Source organism: Pantherophis guttatus, chromosome 1 (genome assembly GCF_059756535.1).
Source record: "Pantherophis guttatus breed Tessera chromosome 1, ASM5975653v1, whole genome shotgun sequence".
NCBI classification, from domain to species: Eukaryota; Metazoa; Chordata; class Lepidosauria; order Squamata; family Colubridae; genus Pantherophis; species Pantherophis guttatus.
The window spans coordinates 241,062,053-241,084,904 of record NC_142063.1 but is presented as its reverse complement, the minus strand read 5'-3'; positions in this window follow the sequence as shown (position 1 = coordinate 241,084,904).

The following is a 22,852-nucleotide window of genomic DNA, read 5'->3' as shown; positions in this document are numbered from 1 at the left end:
GATAATTTAGGGAATATACAAAGTTATTGCGTTGACTGAGTTGACTGAGTTGCTACTTACAGGAGAAATTCTAGGGGAAAAAATCATTTTTTTTTTTAATGCTGATATTTGTCAGCATTTTTTCATCTTTCAAAGACTGTACCATAAGCCATACTTAAATATGCTTACTTCTAAATGGGCATTCTTTCCATTGATGATAGATTTATTCAAATCAGAAATTTTGATTTATATTTGTATTAGAACCTCTTCTACGGGAAATTAGGAAGAATCAATTCAGAAATTTTGAGAGCTTTGAAAGTCCGTATATAGTGAAGTTCTGATTGACACGTTTGCTCAAAAGATGCAGATTTGGCCAACTTTTTTTATCAACTATGAAATCTTCAAATATTCCTATTGTAAATTGACATTCTAGACCCATTTTAAATAAGAATTTAAAGTAGCATTTCAGATAATATAGATAATTTGATGTAGTGAATAAAGCACCAGGTTAAAAAATGGGAGATTGTGAGTTCTAGTCTCACTTGAGGCACAAAGCCAGCAGTGACCTTGGGCCAGCCACTTTCTATCAACCATAGTAGGGAGACAATGGCAAACCACTTTTAAAAACCCTTGCCAAGAAAACTGCACGGACTTGTTCACGCAGTCACCAGAAGTCAATACTGACTCAAAGCCCCTCACCCACAAGGTGATTGAGAGGAAGATAGGCAGATACATATATAGACAGACAGATAAACAATTTCAAAAACTGAGTCAGTTTTTTTTAAAAAAATGTTAGGGGATATAACATTAAGTGCATGAGTATAGTGAATCTTCCCTTGCCATAGGCAAGATGATAAAAGAAATTAGCTATCAGGAAAAGTAGAGGTATCATGCCTCTAAAATAGGAAACTTGAATAGATATACATAGTAAATATATTTAGTCTTAAAACATTGTCCACCTCATCTCATCTTTATACAAATTAGGCAAGTTACTTTTCCTTTGCACTTGTATGCTGAGAATTATGGAGAATTCCTATGCTGTTGTAAGCAGTGTGTATAATTACAGATGACTCTAGAAATTGCATATTTATACAGTAATACAACAGAGTCTTCCTGTTGAAATAAAAACCTTATTTTAATTGTGATTAAGTATTACATGAAATTATTATTTTACCTGACTAAACAATTTAGAAAATGAAGAAGTACAAAACTCATTAATGACTTGGGCACTTTTAGAACAGAAACTGAAGATTATTTTACTATTAAAGTAGGTGTGGGCTATGTAGAGGATGACAAGTCTTCCTGTCTTCAAAGAAACAAACAATAGACAACAACAACAAAAAAAAAGACTACTAGGCCATCAGAAACTCAGATCTGCAAAACATGCGCTTGCCATCTCTCGTTGAAGTAAAATGGAAAGATAAGGATGACAAAGCAAGATACAGTGGTTCCTTAGTACTCAACTGCTTTGAAACTCATTGAATTTGATACTCAACATATTTTCAGTATCAAATTTTTTTCCTGGTTCTCCTTGTTTGTTTGATTCTCAACGCACAAGTTAGAACTTGTCAGTGTCAGCTGGTTTGTGACTCACTATATTATTCCTTATGGGAAAAATTTGGTTGGTACTCATCATTTTTGGTACTCATTACGCCTCCTGGAACCAATTAATGATGACTACAGAGATATCACTGTAAAATAACGGGATAAAGAAAATAATAGAGGCAGGATGAATCATAGAAAAAGGAACTTCAAGTATATGAGGCAGTGAAAGAAAAGGGATGAATGAAAAGAATAGCACAAAGGGTAAGAGTTTTAATTCTCAAGGCTTTTTTTTTTAACAAAATAATTGTGAATGTTTAGTTAAAGAAAACAACAACTTGTGCTAAATATTAGGCTGTTCCTCAACTTGAATTTAGTTTTATACTTCTCCAAGTTCCTATCCAGCATTTGTCTCATGTTCTCATGCAGAAATCATTCTACGTACAGTAAATTTATTAATTATAACTTTGTTCCCTGTTGCTAATGAAAGTTTTGTAGTATAGGAAGCCCATTATATCATTGCTATACATATCAACATCCAAAGCTTGCCTTTGACTTCAGGAGGGTGACAAAATAATGATGATGCAAAGTTCTCTAGAAGCACATCTTGTTTAATATTGTGATTATATCTGACATGTCGCTGGCATGTACCATCTTATTTCAAATTTTGTGAAAATAATATTTATTCCATGGCATAAGGAAACCCATCCATGCAGAATAAATAACACCTTCTCAGTGAAAGCATATAATTAGCTGAAGCCCAAGAAATGATAAACATCTTATCTTGTTGAAACTTTCCTTTATGATTTTCAAGTCAGAATAATTCTGTAGAGAAAATGGATTCCTTCCTTCCTTCCTTCCTTCCTTCCTTCCTTCCTTCCTTCCTTCCTTCCTTCCTTCCTTTTTTCCTCCCTCCCTCCCTCCCTTCTCCTGGTCTCCCTCCCTATCTTTCTCTCTCTTTCTAAAATAATATAATAAAATAAATTGCAGAGCACTGCAATAATAATAATAATAACAACAACAACAACAACAACAACAATAATAATAATAATAACAACAACAACAACAACAACGATAATAATAATAATAATAATAATAATAATAATAATAATAATAATAATAATAATAATAATAATAATAATAATAATTTATTTTATTAGGTTTATATACCGCCCTACTCCCGAAGGACTCAGGGCGGTGAACAGTCAAGAGATAAAACACACATATTACAAAGTTTAAAAACAGTATAAAAACCTAATTAAATAAATTTGGCCCGGAACAGATTAAAACACCCCTAAAGTTTTAGACAAATTTAAAATTTACAATTAAAAAGCGAGGTTTGGCCAGGCCAGCCTGTTGGAATAAAAAGGTCTTGAGGGCACGGCGGAAGGTGTGTAAATCCGGGATCCTCCGTATCTCCGGGGGAAGCTCATTCCAGATAGCAGGTTCCCCCACAGAGAAGGCTCTTCCCCTGGGGGCCGCCAGTCGACATTGTTTGGCCGACGGCACCCTGAGGAGCCTTCTCTATGAGAGTGTACTGGCTGGTGAGAGGCTACTGGTGGCAGCAGGCGGTCCCATAAGTACCCGGGTCCTAAGCCATGGAGTGCTCTAAAGGTGGTAACCAAAACCTTGAAGCGCACCTGGAAGACCACCGGGAGCCAGTGCAGCTCGCGCAGGAGAGGTGTTACATGAGAACGCCATGTCGCTCCCATAACCACCCGCGTGGCCGCACTCTGCACCAGTTGGAGCCTCCGGGTGCTCCTCAAGGGGAGCCCCATGTAGAGAGCATTACAGTAGTCCAAGCAGGAAGTGACGAGGGCATGAGTGACCGTGTGTAAGGAGTCCCGATCCAGAAAGGGACGCAACTGGCAGATCAGGCGAACCTGATAAAAAGTCCTCCCGGCCACGGTCGTCAAATGCTCTTCTAAAGACAGCTGTGAATCCAGGAGGACACCCAAGTTGTGAGCCCTCTCCGTGGGGGGCCAACGACTCACCCCCAATAGTCAGTGATGGCACCAGCTGACTATATCGGGATGCCAGAAACCATAATACAGGAAGTATATTATATTTGAAATATATTTCTGTTCTTTGCTGCTTTAGGCAGGCCCATCCAATAGCCACAGGAGTGGCTACTAATAGCAATAGTTTGGGCTATTGTTTAATTATAGATGTAGTCATGAATCTTCAAGCTCCAACACTCATACCACAATAAAACACAGCTGATATCCATGATATCCATGTTGTTGATGATATGTTAATCCTTCCTTCCTTCCTTCCTTCCTTCCTTCCTTCCTTCCTTCCTTCCTTCCTTCCTTCCTTCCTTCGACAATTCTGCTACATGTTGTGATAGAGTACATTGGAGGCTGCTTTGCAGAGGGAGCCACAACATTTTGTTAGAGGCAATGGTTTCTTATATCAAAATATTTCAATACAACTGGGTTGTGGTGACAATAGATTGACCGTTGCTCAATATGACATACTGTACCATTCATTGGAGGTTTAACAGTTATTGGATCCACAGGCCTGAATACTGTCAGATCAATTTTAAATGTTATTAGAAATTCTGGAAAGTAGAAATGTCATTTCTCTATAATGTTTTCCTATCAAAGTAGAATTTGGGCCTTAGATGCCAATACATCTATGCTATGCACCTTCTACCCTTCCTAGGCCATTCCACAGAAAGAGAAATATGTTCATGAAAAGCTGAAGCGAGACAAAGGCAGCAAACAAAATTACAAGAAAACACAAAAATCACTTTTTTGAAGGAAGCAATTTATATGTTGGGTAGAAATGCAACATATACTTTACAGCTGGAATAGTGTTGTTTCTAATACTCAAAACTTGCATTTGGGGTATGTATTATAGTTTCTGCACTATCCTTGACTTTAAAACTAGAAGACGCGTAGATCTTTTTCTAGGAGTGGAGATGTCAGGGAAGCCTTTAAACACCTGCTAATTTCTCCCGTCTAATGCTTCTGAATTTCTTCTTCCTTCACTAATCCTGAGAAATGTAAAGGATGGAGCGCTTGCTCCTGAAAGGCTCTTGCTTACAGTCTTTTTACAGAACTCCATTCTCCTCAAATCCAGCAAGGACAAGAAAAGACACCCAATCTCTGCCACCCCCTTCTCTGTTGTCTTATAGGTTTCTCTAGAGTAGCAATAGCAATAGCAATAGCACTTAGACTTATATACCGCTCCATAGTGCTTTTACAGCTCTCTGTAAATGGTTTACAGAGTTAGCATATATATATTGCCCCCAACAATCTGGGTCTTCACTTTACCCACTTTGGAAGGATGGAAGGCTGAGTCAATCTTGAGCCTGGTGAGATTCGATCTGCCAAATTGCAGGCAGCTGAGAGTCAGCAGAAGTAGCTTCCAGTACTGCATTCTAAGCACTGCACAACCGCAGCCCCTTTGTATGCCGATATCACTGTACAATGGTGACTCTTGCATTTAAACCCCATTTGAACTAGATAATTTGGCAACCTAGGCAATGTGATAGTCTGGCTTCTTCTATAGTTTGGCTCATCTTCCAATTTTGTTAGGAATTTCCATAAGATGCCTTTGTTTTATTTAGGTTTTTGAACTTTCCACTTACAGTACAGTTTTCAGCTCTAGTCATTTTTTTCCTCTTTTCCTGAATGTTTTCACCCTATTTACACTATAAGTAATTTTAATTATATCGGCTTTGTGGGATAGGATTTATACTGTAATCTGAAGTCTCTTCGGGGACATCAAACATTAAATTGCAGTGACAGTACAGGGAATTGGTTATCCCATCCCTTTGCCAGCATCATGCTCCTGGCATTATGAAGAGGACAGTCAGCCAGTTCCCCACCTCATTTCCCTCTTTGACCATTATAAAGTATTTGCCATCAGCAAGCTTCACAAGCATTTGTTTTAAGTAAATTGAGCTTTAAAAATGTGTTGCCTAATTGATTGCAGATATTTCTTCACTATTTTTAAATCAAATAGATCCAACTATTTTTTTCTCAATCAATTATTGCAATGATTAGCGTAAAAGAAGTTATTATGCAATTTAAACTTTTTGTATAAAAATGCTACAAGACATAGAATCTTGAAGTCTAACAAATCCAAATTTGTTTTTATTTTTCCTGTTTTCTTTCCTCATTTCCTTCTCTCCACCTGTCATTTGAACAAAAGATGAAACTTCATTTAGTATGATTTAATTCCAAAGCCTTCCCCTCCAATGGATTTGAATCTACATCCTTCAGTTGCATTTTTTTCACATGTATTACTTTGACACAAACTCAGCCTCTTAATGTACATGTGCTTAAATTACTTTCCTTCCTTCCTTTCCCTCCCCTCCCCTCTGCAATTTGAAAGTGCTATATAAATGATAAATAGTACTAGGACATGCCAGGGAAAGAGTGCTCTGTAAGAGGAAGATTACATCGTGCTGGATACACCTGACTGGGGCATTTAGGTTCTATATCTTGCCTCAGATTCTTGTGTCAAGCTAGGCAAAACATTGGCCTTCCTAGGATATTACATCTCCCTCATATTAAGCAGTGATAAATCATCCCATCATGTTTTAGTGGTGTCACTCACTTAACTTCCCCCCCACTTTATTCAATATCATTTTATTCAAGGCATAGGGGATAGGCTCTTCCTGTCAAGATTGTTTTCCTTGTTAGTGCTTAAGAATGGAAAGTTTGAGCCAAGGGCCAGAGGATGGAAGACCATGCTTTTCCTAAGAGCTAGGTGGTTGCAGACCACATGGGAAAACCTAAGTGGAAGTGTGGGACATTTTTATTTATTTATTTAGAAAATGTATATGAATTCTCAACTCACACCCGGTCACTCTGGGTGGCTTACAGTAGAAACAAACTGCAATTTTGTGGTCCCGTCACTTGTGATAGGAGGGGAGGTACTCACTCCCTCAGAAAGGGTTCACAATCTGGGTGTCCTCCTGGATTCACGGCTATCTTTAGAAGATCATCTGACGGCCGTGACCAGGGGGGCCTTCGCACAAGTATGCCTGGTGTGCCAGTTGTGCCCTTTCCTAGACCGGGATGCCCTTGCCACGGTCACTCACGCCCTTGTTACTTCTCAGTTGGACTACTGTAATGCCCCCTACATGGGGCTGCCCTTGGGATGCACCCAGAGGCTACAGCTAGTCCAGAATGTGGCTGCGCGGGTTGTTATGGGGGCTTCTCGTTACTCCCATGTGACACCTCTCCTGCACGAGCTGCACTGGCTGCCGGTGGTCCTTTGGGTCCGTTTCACGGTGCTGGTGCTCACCTATAAAGCCCTACATGGCTTAGGCCTGGGGTACATGCAGGATCATCTCCTGCCATCCTCCCATCGTCCCATGCGCTCCCACAGAGCAGGCCTCCTCAGGGTGCCGTCAGCCAGACAATGTCAGCTGGCGGCCCCCAGGGGGAGAGCATTCTCTGTGGGAGCACTGACCCTCTGGAACGGTTTGCCCACCGGGCTTAGGACAGCCCCCGACCTCCTCTCCTTCCGCCGCGAACTGAAGACGTGGCTCTTTTATCAAATGGCTGATCCGTTGGGGGATTTTTACATTGAAATAATTTTAATAAATTTTAATTGGATTTTAATTTTTATGTAATTTTCAAATTGTTGAATGTTTTCTTTGTAAGCCGCTCTGAGTCCTCCGGGAGAAGGGCAGCATATAAATTACATAAATAAATAAATTACATAAATTACATAAATTACATAAATTACATAAATAAATAAATAAATAAATAAATAAATAAATAAATAAATAAATAAATAAACAAACAAACAGACAAACAAACCTCACCCTCCTGACAGCAACAATCAAATGAACCATTTGATGAACCCCCTATTTCCCTGTGTCTCCAGGCCTGCTGGCAAAACCATGTCTTCAGGGTCTTTCAACAGAATATCAAGGCGAGGGACAATCTTATCTCTGCAGGGATGGTATTCCTCGTGGAGGGAGCCTCCATGTAGAAAGCCCTTCTTGGTTCCACTTGATGTACTTCTTTAACAATGTGCTCGGTAGATTTCTCTCTCCTCTCCCTCTCCCTCTCCCTCTCTCTCCCTCTCTCTCTCTCTCTCTCTCTCTCTCTCTCTCTCTCTCTCCCTCCCCCCTCCCTCCCTATCTCTCTCTCTCTCTCATATCTATCATCTATCTATCTATCTATCTATCTATCTATCTATCTATCTATCTATCTATCTATCTATCTATCATCTATCTCTCTAACATCTCTCTCTCTCTCTTTATCTATCTATCTACTATCTAATATTTAAATTAATGCTGTGTTTTAAAACTTGTGGGTTTTAAAGTTGAATAGCATTCAAAACGAGCGATCAGCTTGACAATAAAGGGAATGTATCATGAAGTAAAAATTATGAGGTAAAAGGACTGCTTACATGTTAATGCTGAGGGAATATGCTTCAGTGTCTAGCTGTTTTGGGGTCACTTTGGTTTCATGGCAGGAACTGTGGTTGGGCAAGGAAGTTTTTGAGGGCAAAAATGTACCTCTGGTCTGCATTGGTATTCTTTCTACTCCATCTTTATCCTGCATCTCTGATCTGAAGGGAGGAGTGTTAAATCCAAAGAGATTGCTAAGATCCTTCAACTCTTTTGGCAGAGTACAGGTAGGACTTGACTTACAACAACAGCTAGGACCAGCATCGCTATTGCTCGGCAAGGCGCTTGTTAAATGAAATGTACCTGATTTTAAGACCTTTTTATGATTTAAGCAAATTACTGAAGCTGTAAAATGAATTAATGTTAAGCGAATCTGGATCAATGTTCCCCATTGTCTTTGTTGAAAGAGTTGTAACTGAGGACAGATTGTGGGTCACTTTTTTCAGTGCTGTCATAACTTTAAATGGTCATTAAGCAGGTGGTTGTAAGTCAAGGACAACCTGTGGTGAGATGATAATGAGGCTTAGATTTGTTTTTACTGGAGCGTATAGAGTTATTCTTATGTTCCAAGAGCACCTGGTTTTCTACTTTTTCTTCATAGGAATCCCTGCTTTATATATTCTCTCTCTTCCTTCAGGCTTTTTAAATGATTGGAAGTGGTTTCCTTCAGGCATCCTTAAGTTTATGGTTTTTATTTTTAGTAGTATTGGTCTTGACAGCTGAAGCATTTATCAGAGCATGGAAACTCATGCAGATCTGAAATTTTGAACATCCACAAATACCTTTCTTCATCTGTGTCCATGCTGAGCTTAGGAACTATTTACTACCTTACATAGTTGGCTTTGGCTTTTATCACAGTTTATTTATTTAATAGGTTTCTTTATTATTATTATTATGCTTGCCTTCAACATAGAGTAGGCCAACCAATAAATAACCAGAAGATGACTCTATAAGCAGCAGCACACACAGCAGGACCTTCCCCAACAACGTTGCTTGATTGTCTATTGTCTTAGCAGGTGAAAAGTCTTATCTGAATAACTAATCTGGATGCACACGGTGTTACCGCTCAGTCTGCAGAATGGCAACTTGTTAGGATATGGTTTGAGCCTAACAGTTGTCCAGGTAATATAAGTGTACTGTAACTTTAATCTGTAAATGTATTATGTTACTTTAAAGGTATTCATTGTAATGCTGATTCATGCTGTAATTAGGTAATCACTGGTTGTGAGAGTATTTAAGCAAGGTACTGTAACGTATTCAGTTTGATGATGAAGCTGATATGATATGCTACCAGAGTATGATATGCTACTATTGAGAAGAGTTGCTATCTGTAATCATCGTTTGATGGATCTGCTACCATCGTGGTTTGTGAACTAGAGTGAATTTGTTATTCTAACCAACTAATGTTTGTTTGGTAAGAAGATATCTGTAACTACTGGACTGATTTAACTGGCAAAGACTTGGAATTTATTTAAAGACTATGAGACTATTTTTCTACTATAAAGTAAGCTTTTGATAAACCAGTTTGCATATCTCTTATTCATTGCTCTCAGCAACGTTTCCTTGTGCATTTTTTATTTTTATTTTTTTAAAATTTGATTTATATGCCGCCCTTCTCCGGAGACTCAGGGCGGCTTACAATGCATTAAGCAATAGCCTTCATACTTTTGTATATTTATACAAAGTCAGCTTATTGCCCCCACAAACTGGGTCCTCAATTTACCTACCTTAGAAAGGATGGAAGGCTGAGTCAACCTTGAGCCTTGGAGGGATTCGAACCAGCAGTAATTGCAGGCAGCTGTGTTAATAACAGGATGCTTAGACCACTGTGCTATCAAGGCTCTTTACCTTAAACCAGCATTTACTCTGCTGGTTGGTAACACAACACCAATATCCTTAACACAACTAACTAACTAATTCTGCTAAACTGGAAATGGAAACTGATAGCATAGACATGCATCTCCCGCTTATTAATCAATACATTTAGAATGCTGGGATGCCATTTTTTTCTTTATATCATTCTCCTATCAAAGCAGGAGAGCAACAGTGAATGATATTCGTAGAGTCTGGTGCAATACAGATCGAGTTGTATAGTATGGAAAGAATGTTAACTTCATAAAGGTGATCTAAAGCATTGGGACAGATTTTCAAGTAGAAGGAGATGAGGAATGAAAATAACCCTTCCCAATTTGCTTAGACCCATCTCTTTCCCTGGCAAGAAATATATGGGTGTTGATGAGCAAAGAATTCAGAAGTTCAGAAGAGTGAAGGGTAGACCCTGACTTGTTAGTTCCTCTCTGCATATATGTCTTCTTCTCCAAACTTGCTGGATCGAACTAAACTGCAGCCATAAGGGGATGACTTGTAGTTTTGAATAGGTTGCAAAATATATATGCCTTATTATTCAAGGAAGTCTGTTGATACATTCAACTACCAATTATTGGTGCACAGTATATAGGAGACCGAGACTTCCTCTCTTCAGATACTGTATATTCTTGAATTACACATGGAAACTGGATACAGATATGAAATATTTCCACCAGAGTTGGCTTGTAGGTGCAAAAGGAGGTACAGTTTTCCAAAATCTGCCTCCTTATGGGGTGTGTGTGTGTGTGTGTGTGTGTGTGAAACTTTGGTAATAAACTTAGTTTTAAACTTGATTTTTTATAATATGGAATAATTCTGTATTATGTAATAATTAGCAGTGATGTGGCCATTCATTTTTAGATGAACATCTGATTCCATTAATCCCTCCATTCACTGGGAATTATGAATGATATTTTTAATCGCTTGCTGTTTCTCAAAAACAACATATGAAAACCAAGGACATGAAATAATTGGCATAAATTTTTTCTTAATTAATTTATCCGACCATGTGAGTAACCAGGATTGGAGTCAGGGGAACCATTTATAACTGAAGAAAAGCAAGTTCTAAGACTTGGTGTTAATGCAGATAGATATTTGTGATTTTTTTCCTTTCTTTCATAAAACAATGACAACCACAAACAGAATTACATTAATTGCAGTGCGGTAGCCTATGATGGAACTTTTCGGAGCAGAGTAAAAAGTTCTTGTATATCCTATTCATTCTCATCATATTCTCTAGTGAGACTTTTCAAATCTCCCTGGCAGCTTTCCTCATTTTACATTGTAGCAGTAATCAACCACATTAAGCAATTCATTAAACAACAGCCCCATTGACCGCAGGGAGTACTGCTGCTAACATTCATCAGGCAACTAGTAACTCTATTGAAACAAGTATAGAGCTCTGAAGTGTAAAATAAAACCTTTTGTCTTACTGGTTTGGTATACAGACTGCATTGTATGGGCCTTTCACAAACTATTTATCTTTAGATCTTGCTAGCAGGAGCACAAATTTAAACAAGACTGGAAATGGGAAATAGAAGGATGTGAAGGCTCAGTGGGGGAAAAAAAACCCCTGGGAAATATTTTCCCCAAAACTTTCTTGTTTTTGACTCCCACTCTCACTTGACATATTGGGGAAAAATAATTTGGAAAGGGATAAGACAATATAAATCCCAAGGAAATGCTTTCTTTTAAAATCATGAATACAAAATCAAAATCATGTGAAGTATTAGCACCGCTTTATAAAGCCTTGATAAGACCACACCTGGAATTTTGCATCCGGTTTTAGTTACCACATTGCAAAAAAGATGTTGAGACTTTGGAAAAAGAGCAAAGAAGAGTAACTATGATGATTAAGAGCCTGGAGACAAAAACATATGAAGAATGGTTACAGGAATTGGGTATGGCCAGACTAGAGAAAAGAAGAACTAGGGGTTACAGGATAGTAGTATTCCACTACTTGAGGAGCTGCCAAAAAGAAGAGGGGGGTCAACTTATTTTCCAAAGCAACAGAAGGCAAGACAAGAAATAATGGATGGAAACTAATGAAGGAGAAAAGCAATCTGGAATTAAGGAGAAACTTCCTAACAGTGAGGACATTTAACCGGTGGAACTGCTTGCCTTCAGAAGTTGTAGGTGCTTCATTACTGGAGGTTTTTAAGAAACGACTGGGTAGCCGCCTATCTGAAATGGTGTAGGGTCTCCTGCTTGAGCAGGGAGTTGGCCTAGAAGACCTCCAAGTTCCCTTCCTTCTCTATTCTGATTGAAAGTTAAGCTGCCGTTATGCTTGTTCCTTATTTGACTCAAACAGATAAAATTAAGAAATCTGAATTCCACAGTTTATAATTCCATCTGTAATAAAATTTGAAAGCATTTTGAAGCAAGTCAAATTAGTAAATGCGATTATTGTATGGCTAAATTATCCCTTTGGATTTAATTAATACGTTTCACACATATCAAGTTCTTAAAACTACAGAGTGAACTTGCATCAGTAAAGGATGATGGCACAACAAGAAAACTTTGCTTATATTAATTTCCTTCTATACATTCCTGTCTGTTCCTTTGGCTGCAAAATTTCCTGCTGTATGCATTTAATTCTTCCAGAGCACATAGATTACAACTAACTGATGGATTTTTCATGTGTGGTGTCAATTGTTAGAGTAGGCAAACAAATTAGATCTGCATGTCAAAAGGCACAAATCCATGTGATTAAAACAGGTCCTCCTTTGTTCTGTGTTGGGAATATTACAAGGTATGATTAATAAAAAGCAGCCGAGAGAGAATTTTAAACTTGAATATATCCAAAACAGGCCTTAGACTTTGGCCGAGAACCTTGACCTCCAATTAGCAAGATCTGATATAGTGCATAGCCTCAGCCTGCCAGCAAAATGCTAAGCCACAAAACAGTATCTCCCAAAAGAACAGACTGGAATCAGCTCAGAGAGCTTTTATAAGTATAAACTGTAGTGAGAGGAATAACTTCCCAAATGGTTATTCTGTCTCCCCCATTTGAAATGTTATCTTCAGTTTCTAACATCTCACTGATTTAAAATTGCAGCTTTTAAAAATACAGTCTATATCCAAAGAAAGGGAGTTGATTCAGAGTTTATCTAAGGTACCCACAAGGACTGGGCTTCCTGTATCACTTGATTTAATTTCTTATGATTTGTCTAATTGACTGGTAGGCAATTGAACCTTCAGGACTGCATGTAGCTCCCTAAACTAACTCTCTCTCTCTCTCTCTCTCTCTCTCTCTCTCTCTCTCTCTCTCTTTCTGTGTTTGTGTGTGTGTGTGTGTGTGTTTCCCCAAGCTTCCTATGATTCAAAATCGCTGATATGGCATCCTACTACACAAAAAAAGGGCTCACCAACAAGGAGAAAGGATCCACAAAATATACCAGTTCTGTCCACTACATGATGTAGCTATGACTACTTTGCTTTATCACCCATTTATGGAAGACTTAAGACTCTTCTCCACATTGCCTGATTCCCAGAATGGTTGGAAATTATGGCATTTGCTTTATGGATGGCATCGCTTTCTTTGACATTTGAATTCTGAGTAAACAGCTGCCAGGTTGGGAGGGGAGGACTACAACCCAGACAGGGAAAATAAGTGGTTGTCCTGCTTGGAAGGAATAACTAATCACATAGGACAAGGGGAAACCATCCCAAATGTTTTGTTGCAGATCAAACAACAATTATTCATGTAAATAATATATATGAATTGCACAGCATAATAAACACATTGGCATTTATTAGCAATACCATTCTAAGTACATTACAAAACAAGAGTTATTCTGGATAAATAAGAGGAAGGCAATTACTCTCCTTTATGTATGCAGTTGACCTGTTACAGAATCAAATTCATTCTTATAAACTGAAATATAAACTGGTACCAAGCCTAATGTCATTCTAGCATTATGGAGATGAACTACTACTCACAGGTATGTTACCAAGAAACATCTTCATGAATGGCTAATCTTGAGAAACTGAGCCAGACACTTGGTTGGGAGATGACCAGATGCTTCCAGCACTGAGAGGCAAGACAAGGAGGTTGAAAAACCATTCCTAGAATGTTATAATGGCAAAACACTTCCAAGCTGTAATCTTTCTCTCAGAAGCCTGGTTACTTTTCTACATGGATAAGATCTAGTGTAATAACAGATGAAAGAGATAAACTTATGGATTGTTTCCAGAGCCTGTTTATTTCTCAGTCCAAAAGAGAATATAATAGTATACTGTCATGTTTTGCCCTTAACCTATCCTTTTTCAAACTGTGTATATCATCTCAATTCGCAAAAATGAAATTTCTGAGGCTCTGGGGAACTATATATATAGCTCATCCATTTGTGTGGTCTGTGAGATAAACAACAACAAAAAAACCCCAAACCAAAAACCTCCCACTGGACTAGGGTGAAGAGAAGGGATTTATTATAATTGGTTACCTAGTAAATTTTGCATTGAAAATGTGTATGCTGATTCTAGTCACTTCCTGTTTTCTTAATATTTTGGAATATGCATCTCCCAATAGTCAATTTTCCCTTCTGCTGAGTCTTCTCTAATATTAACTATGTCACTGATTTGAAGGACTTGAGAGCTAATTTGTCTGGAATATGTGCAGAAGCAGTTACTATAGGAAAAAAAATCTGCTGTTGTATAGGTTATCTACATTATTCTTTACATAATTCCTTCTTGATTTTTTCCCCTCAAGAGATTTATGCATGGTAACAATAGACAAATCTATTCCCCCCAAATAAAAAAGAAATCTTCTCTGCTGTTACTGCTTATTAGCATTTGAAGTTGTTCCCTTTTCTCTCCCTTTACCATTGTAAATAATAGTAGTAACTGCAAAATTTGTCTAGTGGAGTATGACTGCGCCTCAAAACAACTATTTGCCTTTCAAAAAGTGACAACTGCCATGAAGCATCTTCTTTTCAAATGAGAATAGGCAGAAATTATACTTTGCAATTTGGGACTACAAATGACTTTCTTTTCAAGTCACCTATTTGTGATGGTGGAGGAGAACCAATGAATTAACTTAACAATTGTACTCACAATCCTGAGGGGGAAAAATACCTAATTCAGTCCATTCTATTAGAGCAGTGCCAGTTGACACCTAAACTGTAGAAAGGCTCCGAGACAACTCTAATTCCATTCTAAGTAACATCTAAGGTGGTGGGAAAGGAAAAGTATCCCTCATTTCTCTCCCCCCGCCCAAATTAAAGGCTAGGTAGGATGTGAGTTTACAAAGGTAGGGAAAAATTTATAAAGTTAAATGACAGAACTGCTTTATTACCCATATCTTACAATAAAACTCAAGAAAGCTGCTGTCAGAAGTGTAATCATTTATTTATTTGCCTATATATTTAAAATATTTGTTTGGCTGCTCATTTTAAATATACATCTCTGAGTGGCTCACAACAACAATAAAAATAAAAGCCTGGAGCCACAACTATCCTCCTCAGATAAATAGAATGGAATGGAATGGAATGGGATAGGATAGGGTAGGGTAGGGTAGGGTAGGGTAGGGTAGGGTAGGGTAGGGTAGAGTGGAGTGGAGTGGAGTGGAGTGGAGTGGAGTGGAGTAGAATAGAATAGAATAGAATAGAATAGAATAGAATAGAATAGAGTAGAGTAGAGTAGAGTAGAGTAGAGTAGAGTAGAGTAGAGTAGAGTAGAGTAGAGTAGAATAGAATAGAATAGAATAGAATAGAATAGAATAGAATAGAATAGAATAGTTATTTATTGGCCAAGTGTGATTGGACACACAAGGAATTTGTCTCCAGTGCATAAGCTCTCAGTGTATGTATCCAAAACAACCATCTACAGGATCTTGCTCTTGTACTTAAATGAGATCCATGGCAGATGCACAAAGTTCATGAAACTAGCTTCAGAAAGATGCAGGAGTCAAAGTTTTCAGATTTGAGAAGGCTGCTCAGACATGGCTTTTCAAATAGCTTTGTTTACCTCTAAAAAGAGATCCATGTGGAACTGTCCTAATTTGAGTCAGACTGTCGATTTGTCTACCTACAAATGAGCAATTGGTCTTGAAATACATTCAGTGTCATCTGACAGTGGAGATAGAGTAAAATAGATGGTAGTCCACAGTAAAAAATAATAGTGGCTACATCTTTTTTAACATCTACCTTACTCCCTATTAATTAATTAAAATCCCTGAAGCATTAATTTTCACTCCCTTGCTTTACTCTCCATAAATTACTTTCAAAAATACAATGCTGAGAAATTTATTCTTCAATTAATATCTTTTCATTTCTTAACCATTATTTATTTTCAATCTATTCTTAACCAATTCATAACATTCACTTGCATTTACAAATTCTGTACTAATATTAATAAATGTACTAATTTTAACCATATTAAGAATTAAGAAAATCTGACTTCTGTATGATCTTGTTTTCCATAAAGAGCAGTTACTACCACTAAGGACAGAGAACACTAAATATGTTACTCTTGTATTTTGCAGAAGAACCTCTGATTTCCAAATCTCAGAGGGATTAAAGAAGGAGTGAAGAAGGACCAAAATCTAGCTATATATATGAATAGTCTATGGAGAAAGAGGAAAAGCAAAGGGATGTGAAAACTAGCATATAAAAACTAAGTTGTTCTGCTATCAAAAGTTAGTGGTACTTTAGAAGGACATTTCAAGCTTCAATCAAAGCATTTGGGGCTGTTTGAACTGAAAATTTCCATAACTGCAATAATAGAACTAATCTAGAACATTGTGAGGCATCTCTGTAAGCATTTGCTCTTGGTTATGAAGAACGTGCCTCACCATTTCTTTAGTGGGTGAATATTTATTCTTTATCACCAAAAAAGCATTTTTGAAATTTTGTCTCTCAGATACCAGATAGCTTCACTGCTATTATGTATAATTGACTTGGGCACATACAGTAACACGTTAACGTCCATTGATGTTTGCATTGAGTAGGGAGTAGTTAACTATACCATCTGTGGTCTTTATGTCAGAGATAACAACAAGGTGCTCCAGGGTTCTACATGCCACTCTCCTCCCTCACCAGATATTTCTTGAAGCACCTGGAATCACTAACCATTAATGCTGAAAATCAGTGGCTGTGTTTCTTCTCATTTGATATAATAAATCTGTAACTTTTCTGTGGCCCTTGTACTTAGTTTATCAACAAGAAAAGGATGACTTAGCTAAGCATTTCATTGTGAGACACACAATGTAGATAGCTGTTCCTAAATAAGATGTAATTGTATTTAATGACTTCAATGCCATAACCATGACTTGTTTCCATAAATATAGCATCGTTTCTAGATTTTCTAATAACAATGATTATGAATTGTTTCCATACAGTTGGAAAGCACATAAGGATATTTTTTAAACCTCTTTTGTCACCTTTTCCTCTTAGGCAAGGATAAACAAAAGGATGAACATTTCCTTTTTACTCTATACTTCCTGATAAACATGCTATTTACCGTCAAAAATAGTGATCTTGTGCATAATCTTCATTTTCTTTTCTTCACGGGTGAAATGTTCTTTGGCAAAGGCATTTTCATGCTAATATGAGGAGCATCTGCAAACCAGATTCTGAAGCTTCCATTAGATCTGGTCTTTATTCCAATAGTCTAATGTCTATTTGCTCCTGTTAGATCTGGCCTTTGTTATTGGTAAAAAATTACCAGTAACAGGTAAAAATGAAATGGTACAGTTGATAGCTGCCTGCCTCCGTTAGTTTCTTCTGGATATGCTTGCTCCATTTAGCTCAACATATTCTATTAAGTATTTTCCATGCTCACTCAAGCTTCAAAATACTGAGAAATTGTGGCTGGAAAGGTCGAGCTCTTACAAATAATTTTTACAAAAACATCTTCTTAGGTGAGGCTGTTGCTAAAGAAGACAGGTTCTACAACATATCCTGTAATCAACCATATGTTAAATTAAGCATGTCAACAATTTAAAACAAATGCAATGTCCCATTGCTCTTGCAACCTGGTACACAAATAACTAGTCCTTAAGAGATGAGTAAGAAATGGAGAAATAGAACAACCAAGTATGACCTCAGTAAAATCTATTGCTGAAACAAAGCAGCCAGAGACACTAATAGCACCAGCACTTAGACTTACATACCACTTCATAGTGCTTTTACAGCCCTCTCTAAGCGATTTACAGAGTCAGCATATTGCCCCCAACAATCTGGGTCCTAATTTTGCTGACCTCAGAAAGCTGAGTCAACCTTGAGCTGGTCAGGATCAAACTCCTGGAGTGAACAGTGACTTAGCCTGCAGTCCTGCATTCTAACCACTGTGCCACCACAGTTCTTAATCAAGCTTTGGGGAGGTTCTGGAATGGTCAAATGTCTACAGCTCTGGCTAGTCCTTGTTTCTGTGTACAGATGCATGAGTTCATAAATGACAGCTGGGAGAATGAAATATAATTCCTTAACAGTGAAAAAAAAATGAAAATAGACAATAATGCTCTTTATATTTCCATGAATCTCCCATGCATATGTGCTAGTTAACAGAGTTAAATCAGTGGGTTTATGTTGCACTGTGAGCAATCCATATTGGACTGAGAGGAGGGTTCATAAATTGTGCATATCTTTTCCAGCTCCTTTTTTTCCCCATCAGAGGAATGCACAGGAAATCTTCTGTGCATCCTCCTCCTCCTCCCCTCCCTCCCTCCTCCTCCTCTTTCCACCCCCCACACAAAATTATAAACCTCCTCTGCAGTTTCAGCTTTTATAGAACCGTCGTTGCTTGAAACAATATAAAAACCCCTTGGCCTCAAACCAGAGAAGACCTAAATGCTGGAAAGTAAGGATAAATTAAAGTGACAGGGTCTTAGCAGTGGAAATTAGTAGAACTCTTCTAATTGCATGTCTAGTCTGAATGATGGGATACTTAATTCTTACACATCCCAGACAATTGCTTTATACCAACATGAGCTCTGGGAAAAAGGTAGATACTGGAGACATATGGAGTGCTAGATGGAGTGGAAAAATAAATCAGAGGTTCACACTACAATGTAAAAAAAATGTTGTATTTTCTTTGTTATATATATGTTGTTGGGAAGACCATGAATAAAGCACCTTCTGTCCACTTGTACTCTAAAAAAGTGACCTTTAGATTATTATGTGAATATAAATATGACTCTGGACTGTATTTCTTGGAAGCTTTAGGCATAAAGATTATATTTCAGTAGTTAGTGGACAGATGCCTAAATATGAAATCCCAAGAGATGCAGCTCAAAAGGACACTGTTATTCTTATAAGAGCTTCAAATAAAAGGCCTCAGAACTAGCATGGGTTCTTTATATCTATTTAACCTCTTGCCCTAAGAAGCAAAGAGCATCTGGTTAAGTGGAGAGTAAAAACGCAGCTACTTTTCATTATCAAGGTTTACAGCCAGAATGTGCAGAAGCCATAGCTGCCAAGTCTGGGTTAAATGCCTGTTGCCTTCACTGCCTGAGGCCATCTAGCGTGTTTAGAAATGATTAAGTACTGCAGCCTAGAGAGGACCTGTCCTGAGCGTTCATCTCTGACTTTCAGCCGAAAGGAGAGGCTGGCAGTGACAGAGGCAGATGGATGAGTCTCATTAGTATGGTGAGGCAGCGAACCAGGCTGTCTTCACAGAGCTGTCTAAAAAGAGAGAGAGTGCACAAATTAAAATAGGAGCCAAGAAAACCAAGGAGCAAGTGTTTTAACTCTCTGGTACCTGGCATTCTTTGAAGCCATTTATTACTGCTTTCTCCTAGCTGCTAATTTTAAGCTTAGAAGGAAAGAATTTCATGTTTCTCAGCTTCCCCGTATTGATTTATGAGAATTATTAATAACAAAACAAATGGTTAGATGTTTAGCATTGGAGGGCAATTTTTTAAATAAGTGCATTTCCTTATCCTACCCTGTTTTCCCACCTAGTCTCTTTCCTATTGTCCTTTGTTTAAGGATTTACCCCACTTCCCCAAACATGATTCAGTTATTAGTTGTGTGAACACTTACCCCCCAAAAATGCCTTGTAATGTAACAACAACAACAACAACAACAACAACAACAACAACAACAACAACAAATTAACAGAGTTGGAAGGGACCTTATAGGTCATCTAGTCCAACCCCCACCTAAGCAGGAGACCCTACACCATTTCTGACAAATGGCAGTCCAATCTTTTCTTGAAAGTCTCAAATGATGAAGCTCCCACAACTTCTAAAGGAAAGCTGTTCCATTGGTTGATTGTTCTCACTGTCAGAAAGTTCCTCCTTATTTCTAGGTTGAATCTCTCCTTGATCAGTTTCCATCCATTATTCCTTGTCTGGCCCTCAGGTGCTCTGGAAAATAGCTTCCTCCTCCTCTCTGTGGCAGCCCCTCAAATATTGGAACACTGTTATCATGTCTCCCCTGGTCCTTCTCTTCACTAGACTAGCCATGCTCAGTTCCTGTAACCGTTCTTCATATGTTTAGTCTCCAGTCCCCTAATCATTCTGGTTGTTCTCCTCTGCACTTTTTCTAGAGTCCCAACATCTTCTTTTATAGCGTGGTGACCAAAACTGGATGCAGTATTCTAGGTGTGGTCTTACTAAGGCTTTATAGATATTTACTATTTAATGATATTGATGCATTATACATAAAGGAAACATTAGACTGGAGATGATCAGAATTTAGACTCAGAAGTATACCTTATTCCCAAGCTCTAAATCATAATGGTTTCCAATAGTTGGATAGTGTCCTTCTGGCATGGTAGAATTGTAAGATTATGGTTAGGTTTCTCTCAGCTCCATTTCAAGCTGTACATTCTTCAGGAAATGAGGAAGAGGGTGCATTCAGAAATTGAACAGCGGATAGCACCTGTCCGTTCCTTTTATTTTGGTCTCAAGGTGATCTCCAACCAATTTAAAACGAGTATATAGCATCTGCTAATGATAATGAATACTTTATTACTAACTAGCTGAACTGATGTGATGGGAGAAAATGTTCATAGGCCTAGGGAACAGAGCTGCCAGAATGTGGCAGTCCAAATTGTTTTGAGAAAGAAGGGAAGGTAGTACATTTGGCTGTGATTAAATCTCATTTAGCTCAAGTACACAGGACGGAAATGCTTCGTAGATGTATATTTTGCATGCTTTATTCCTTTGTCATTTGTAAATGATTTGGGTGCCTCAGATATCTCTGAGGGGCCCAGGTATTTTTTAAAGATGTATTATTATTATTTTTAAAGAATGGAATGAAATGGCTGATAAAGTGCATTATTTTGCAAAGAGCAAATCTACGTAGTTTCATATTTCTGATTTTTTGGGGCTGTATCAGGGGTGAAATGCTACTGGTTCGCACCGGCTCAAGCAAACTGGTAGTGATAAAAGCTACCAGTTCGGGTGAACCGGAAGTAAAAAATGTTACAGTTCATCTGAACCGATATTTCCGACGATCAGCTGTGCTGTGCGATTTATATTCGCTAAAAAGCAGGAAACCTTGCTTTCTAACGAATCTAAATTGCACGGCACAACTGTTCCCCCCCCTTGCTGTTCTACTTACCTTGTTAAGCCTCCTTTTTCCGTGCGAAGCATGCATTTGGCACGCACTGTGCATGTGCGCGCACACAACCTGCATTTGGAACATACTATGCGTGCATGCATAGCATGCATTTGGCGTGCACTGTGCATGAACACGCAGCGTGCTTTTGGCGTGCACCACGCAAGTGTGGACAGTGAACTGGTAGCAATCCGTGGAGGATTTCACCACTGGGCTGTATACAGAATGCCTTTCTAGGTTGTATAGTAATTGTATGTGTTTGGGATTAATGGTTAAAAAAGCTAATGTCAGTACTAAGAAACTTGCAAAACTTTAAACAATAGCTGCTGTCTTTTTTGGTAAAGGGAAATTGCCAAAATATAAAGTAAGGAAGCTAACACTCCTCTCTCCTTTTTTTCAGGTGAAAAAGGGAAGGATTAAAATAAAAGGGCATGCATCACTAAAATATCCTTAGGCAAAAACTTTGCAAATTTCAGATAGGGGCAGAGGCTACAGAGCTATGGCGAATGAAAAATAGTATAAAGATTTCTCTTTTTCTTGCTCTTTTGGCAGAGAAATATTAATACACCACATTTTCTTGAGGCCTTTTCTTTCCCACTTTCCCACTCCTTACTTCCTTTTCTTTTGGGGTGGGACTCAACTAGGAGTGAGTCAGTTCAATTTTTGTATGTCACTATTTTCACTATTTTCACTTGCATAAACCTGGTAGCATTGTTTCTTCTGTGCCAATTAATCTTCACTTAGTTTGGGCTTAACCTAGTTTATGTCGTCACATAGGTTGTCCTTCCAAAACTAAATGAAAAATCAAACTGAATAATCAAACTAAATCAGATAGTTCTGCAGTAATTCTGAAGGCTTTGTTCAGGCACACGTCCTCTTTCTGAAATTCCCCAGCAAACCAAATTGAATGAATCTGATTTTCTGAATCAGTTTGAATAATTTGAACAAAGATCAGAAAACAACTTGCAATTGAAATAGGTTCACTAATCAACATACTGCTAGTATTTGTTCCAAAGCACAATTTTTTGTGACTTATCCAAACTATGATCAAATTAGTTTTGCAAAGTAAAAATGAACAAGGAACAATTCCTCATTATAGTCACCTTGAACTCCACAATCAATTCACAGATATTATCTATGTCCAAAGACATTTTTTCATTATACTTTTTTATTTTATAGTAATTGAGGAGCAAGAGGAAGTCCAATATTGGAAATAGTGAGGAAAAATGTAACTGGTTTGAATGGCTTAGAAATTCAAAGTAGACCAGAAAAATTCATGATTTCTGCCATTCCAATGATTTCTTCATAGAACTGGTCATGTGCAAGTTGCAAATTAAGCAAAAAAGAGAAAGATAATCACTTCCCACAATATGATCTTGAGCATATATCCTCCATTTTCAAGGATAAATTTTCAAAGCAATTCCTGGGTCTCATTGATAGTGAACCAGGGAAAATGAGGAATAAATTTAAAGAAGTCATTAAGGATGAATGTGAAAAGAGATTGTCAAAGATGAAGAAGGAGGCTAGTGCAAACTGGATGCCAGAACAAACTGAAGATGGCCAAGAAGAAAAA